This window comes from Myotis davidii, unplaced genomic scaffold (genome assembly GCF_000327345.1).
Source record: "Myotis davidii unplaced genomic scaffold, ASM32734v1 scaffold174, whole genome shotgun sequence".
Classification (NCBI taxonomy): domain Eukaryota; kingdom Metazoa; phylum Chordata; class Mammalia; order Chiroptera; family Vespertilionidae; genus Myotis; species Myotis davidii.
Window position 1 is genome coordinate 4498150 of NW_006289087.1, and position 5949 is coordinate 4504098.

Genomic DNA, 5949 nt, shown 5'->3' on the forward strand with positions numbered 1-5949 from the left:
CTATTGATTTTCAACAAGGTCCAGTGAAGAAGCAAAGAACTGAGTTGAGTTCCTTGTGTGACCTTGGGGAGTCCAAATAACCCCTTTGAACTTAGCTGCCTCCTCAGTCGAGTGGGAATAATAATCAACTGCTCCATCCACCTCATAAGACTCATCATGTTTATACTAGGGAACAGGCTAAAACAAAGACTTGCTTGCATGTGTTGTAGATAAGATGTGAAGGCACACACATAGATATCACCCATTTACATCACACCAAGTCTCCAGTTTCTAGGGTCATATTGTAAAAGTTTGCTTGGATAATGGGGCTTGATTCTGGAGGACAATGCCCAAACCATTTATTTGAACATGGCATAGCATGTAATATTATTAGCCTGCGTCCATGGACACTTCAGACCCAAAGCTGGACCTCAGAGGTCCATGCTCCCAGAAAATGAATGAAAACATTTAGTGTGAGATACATGCATTTTTCTGGAAAGAAGTTCCATAGCTTTTATCTGATTCTGGAAGGAGTCTGCAAACCTTGAAAATATTGAAAAACCACTGTTCTATAAGCTCTGTGACAGTGGGTGAGAACACGGGCTCTCTCCAAAGGCACAGACAGCTCTTCGATTTAACTTCTCTTTCCTCCATTTCCTCATCTGTAGAGAAGGTAATAAAATAATGCATGTTTGACATTCAAATTAAATCATACATTTTAACAGTTTTGGGCAATGCTCCGGAAGTGTTAGCTTTTGTTAGCGTTATATGGCATCTTGATAGGTAAGAGAAGCATGATGGGAGATCTTGGCTTTGATTCACTTGCCTTTGAGTAACCTGAGGAGGTAGATACATTAACATGAAATGTCACATAACTCCTGAGAACGCTACAGAACATTTTGTATGTGTTCACATTGAGGAGCAATCTCTGTGAGTTGAGAAAGAAAGACTGGTGAAGAGACGTTGGGCAAGGAGACTGAGGAATGGGTTGGCTTCAAGTTGAGAAGCATCCAGAGGTGAGTTTAGCCAGATAGGTCAAAGCCAAGGTTGTGGAGAGTCCAGAGTGGCATACTGTGGAGTTGAGATTTGACCTGGAGGTGATGGGAGCCCAGATGATTTTGAGCGGGAAAACTACTATGACAGTAATCAAGGTGTGAGATGACAAGGTCAGGATGGGAGGGGGTGGGAGAGGGCTGGTGAAATGGCTGCAGGCTTTCTGATGGACACACTGAATACTGTCTCCCACCCCACCCTGACCACGTCCAGGTTGGTAAAGCCCACTGTATTAGGCTTCGGGTTATAAGTATGGGTCTCAATCTATCACCAGCCGTTCTGGAGTCCAGGAACTGTCTGAAAAACACACGTGTTTTCTTCTGACATGATATAACTTGGTATGGCCATTTTTATGTTTCGCTACAAAGATATTAATCTATTCAATTCCAAGATACTATCACTGGTGCCGCTGGGGGTATTATGTAATAAGCAGTATATGTTCCATATTACCATTCTAATTTCTAAAATATCCCAGATTCTAGAACTAAATCTGCCCCCAATGACTTTAAATAGGATTTTTCTCTGGCAAAACTAACTTGAAGTCATTTGAGCAAATAAACACTAAATTGGAGGTGGTAGACAAGACGTTTATTTCAAGGATTACAGGCATATCTCCCAGAGCTGAAATACAAGTGCCTTCAGAATGAGATGGACACAGGCCTGGGAGATGTAGCAAGGCCTATCTAGAGTTCTAGTGCTATGGGCAAAAGCATGATGGCTGCCATTGATGCATAGTTATAACCCTGGGAACCTATCTATAGCAAGTAGGAGGAACCTAATTTGTGCATCAATAATGAGAATCATTGATCAGTTGCATCCTGCACACCCTCTATAGGGGATTGAGTCTACAACCTGGGCATGGCATGTGCCTGACTGGGGGATTGAACAGTGACCCTCTGGTTCATAGGTCAATGTTCAACAACTGAGCCAATACATATACAACCGGCCCAGCTGTATATGTATTTTTATAAAGCAGTGGTTCTCAACCTTCCTAATGCTGCAACCCTTTAATACAGTTCCTCATGTTGTGGTGACCCCCAACGATAACATTATTTTCGTTGCTACTTCATAACTAATTTTGCTACTGTTATGAATCGTCATGTAAATATCTGATCTGCAGGATGGATTTTCATTGTTACAAATTGAACATAATGAAAGCATAGTGATGAATCACAAAAACAGTATGTAATTATATATGTGTTTTCCGATGGTCTTAGGCGACCCCTGTGAAAGGGTCGTTTGACCCCCAAAGGGGTCGCGACCCACAGGTGAGAACTGCTGTTATAAAGGATGATTGTGACTTTCTAAGGTGATTTCTTGATCAACTCCTGGGTCACAACCTGCTTAGAGCCTGGGATTCAGCGCCAGGGTCGGGAGACTCATGGGTTTACAAGGCGTAAGGGGAACGGTTTAGTCTGCTTCTGCTTCCTACCCACAGCCCCACCCAAGTCTTTCTTCTCTGTGGAGTTTTAAGAACTGAGAATAAATGGAGGCCGTTACCTCATTAAGTTTAGAATTCACTTTCTGAACCTGATCTAAGATCCAGTGCTGGCACCCACACCCTCTGGCAGTACCAGCCCATTCACTAGGTCCTCACTCGGGACATGGAGCCCACACACAGAGATCCATCAACCGGGTTGGCTCCCTAATGAGACCTGAACCCAGACACAATGGCCACAATTGGTGCAGACATTTTAATTTTCCCTATATTATCCTTGGCTCTCGTGGACCAAGGCACACACAGTAACATTCTTTACCTGCAGTTAGCTGTAATTTCAAACTAGGTGGAATTCTTTCCTACCTTTGAAACCACAAAATAAAATCAAAGAAATCGGATCCTTTGCAAACTGTGGCTCTGCGTTGACGGGGAAGGGTGAAAGGCAAGCACATGGCCTCGGGTTGGAAATAACTTTTCAAATATCTGATTTTGATCATGAGGCCAAATTACCTGGGCACGCGGTGATCATTAAGGCCTCCTGTCTGTAGCCCCTCACGTGTGGATATGCATACCTGTAATTTAGCCTTCCAGCTCCACGGTGAGGAAAACATCAAAGCCAAGTAGGAAAAGTGAACCGAGGCAGTGAAAATCGATCTGGCTTAAGGGGGTTAGGTCTGCTTCTGAGCTCAGCTAGTTGTCCATATCCCGGGAAGAAAAAATGTAGAGTGTCGATTCTAGAAGCCGTAAATCAAAATCGAGGGTCCAGTTATTCCCACTTCCTTGCTCACGTGTTTTAAGAAAAGGCTGATGTCGTGAGAATAACTCCAGTGGGAATGAACTCTTGTGGTTTTCAGTGGTCATTCTTTTATTAGGAGCGGTGGCCTGCTTGTAACCTGACTTTGACCGTGTCCCTGGAAATGGGAGTTGATGTTGGAGACAGCGCGCTGTATTTTGGTGGGCCTCTGGTTTCCTTTACAGTCTGAGGACTGGGTGGCAGTGTCGTCTGCTCCATTTCCAAGCAAAAGCCCCCCTCCCCCCTAGTCAAGTGGTTCTAGAACTGTGGCATATGAATTCCCAGAAGAAAGTCCATGAATACATTTTGAAATTATATGGAAAAATTTTGTGTGTATGTATGAGCATGAATTTTTCTAGGAAGACAGCCATAACTTTCATCAAGTTGCCAGAAATATCTGTAAAAAGTTTAAGAATCTCTGCACCAGAATATCACCAGCACCTAGAGGTGGCAAAGCAATATAACGATTAGGCTCTGTCTTTGGGGACCATTCAAAACCACGGATCGGTAAGTGAAAACACCACGGGCAGGCGGTGTGTGACCACATGGAAAGTGGCTTTGGTCCGAGCTGAGTGCTGGGGTGGCCTGGGATGCGGTTGGGTTTCAGTGTAAGCCAGCTTTCCTCCGCCCCGAGGCTATATGCTGCATAACAACCAAGTCATGATGTGAGGGATTATTGTAAAAAAGGGACTGTTATGAGGAAGACAGTATAAATCCATCTGTGCCCCTGGCAACTTCACTTAAACCTCCTGTCCAGCCCACAGCAGCCAACACCCAGGAGGTAACCCCGGAGTTGTGGTGTTGAAAGAGGCAGATGGACACCCAGGTGAATCTCCATTCTGTACAGTATGTCTTCAAAACTGCAAGCCATGGGGCTGGCTTTCCCACTTGGTCCTCATCACTCCGTTGTTGGCTGCTCTAGTTCCTGAAAAGGCTCTTACGATTTTATATGAAAAAACAACTCTCCTAGAGTTTCCGCTCGCTGGCCTTAATTCTGCCTTCTAGAGATTCATAAAAGAAGTCTGTGGATGCCAAGTGAAAACGAGGCAGCCTGTCTTAATAGTAGTATACCTTTAGAAAATAGTCATCCACTTGGTAGCAGTTTTCCGTTTAGCATTTTAAACCAACGTTATGTTTTATAGAATATTTTTAAGGGCCTGATCTTCTTTCATCTTTAAAGTTCTAGAGGGATTGTCACACCTTTTTTTTTTTAGGTGAAAAGTTGGGACTCACTCAGATTAAGTGATCTATACAAAATGGCACAACGGATAAATGGCAAGCCCAGGACTAGACAGTGTGTCTTTGATTCCGGGTACTTCCTCTGTACTTCCTCATACGTGATTATCCATCAGCCCATTCAGTCATTCAGTACATGGTTGCTGGTCTCTCATTGAGGTGTTTTCCCAGGCCCGACACCCCAGCTTTCTCGCTTCAGCTCACAGATGAACAGGCATAGTTCCTTCAGCATCCTGATGCCTACACCTGGACACACTCCACTTTGTCAATGCTGATAATCCATTATGATTATCATATAAATTATCACATAATTTATCATATAATTATGATCTGAGATACATTATTTTGTTCACTTCTTTGGTAACTATTATGCATGCATAATTAGCCTTATTCTTGTACAGTAGAAAGCTAAGGCTCAGAGAGGCAGAGCTGCTTAGCCATAATCTCACATCTCGAGGGTGAAGTTAGAACTTGCGCCCAGTTCTCACTGGCCAGAAATCCCTTCTTCTACCTGTGAAGGTATAGTTTCAAAGGATAGGTGAAGCCAGAAGGTTCTGGTGCTCAGTTGAGATAACACTGGGTTGTCCCCTTCCTGTCACAGTACAGTTAATTATTTTATACCTTGATTAAAAACATAATGCTACAAAATCTATTTTTTTATGGTTCATTGGAGATTTCCAGAATTCTTTTTTATACAGAATATCAAATGGAAACTCAAAATTGATCCTGATTGAAGTGAAATTTAGCCTTGGTGAAACTCAGTGAAAATTATTATTGTGTTTTTATGTGGGTATTTAGATAGAGGTGTCTCTTCATCTCTCATATGATCATTGAGTTACATTGAACAGATATTGCACATATCTGTATATACACCTGACCATAGTATTGTGTAATAACAAAATTCACATTAGAGCATAAGTCATATTTCATGTTCACCGCTGTACCCCTATGCCTAACTCCATAGACATGATAGATACTTAATAAGTAGATGGTGACCATTATATGATAGATGGGCAGCTTTATAAAACAGTTAGACATTTACCTTCAAACCAAGATAGGTTAAAGACTGCCATTATAATATGGTAGAATATATATTTTTTACATCTATATATAGAAAAAAATGCAAGAATCGGAAACAAGTAATTCACACATGAACACATTTCTTCCTGGAGATTATTCAAATTTTAGACAATAGTACTAGCGAGTGTTCCCCAAAGTCACAACCCTATTATTTTTAGTCACATTTGAGAAAAAAGTTATTTGACGCATTACTCTTTGTTTTCATCCTTTCAGTACATGGCATTTTTTTTCATACCTCATACTGGGTGAATTTATTTGCTTGTCTCATTTATTCTCTGTTAATATTCAGCCATTCTGGGTAGCGTTATCATTTTGGTTAAGATAAATACTTAGTGCAGAAGCAAGTCGCATTTAAACAGGTTAAATTATA

General features: G+C 41.9%; 1 long non-coding RNA gene across 1 annotated transcript in view; it reads left to right on the forward strand.

The window, feature by feature from the left end:
• The window catches only part of LOC102755740, a 235608-nt gene that overhangs the window by 140612 nt on the left and 89047 nt on the right, over positions 1-5949 (forward strand). The gene's annotated exons all lie outside the window — the stretch shown is intronic.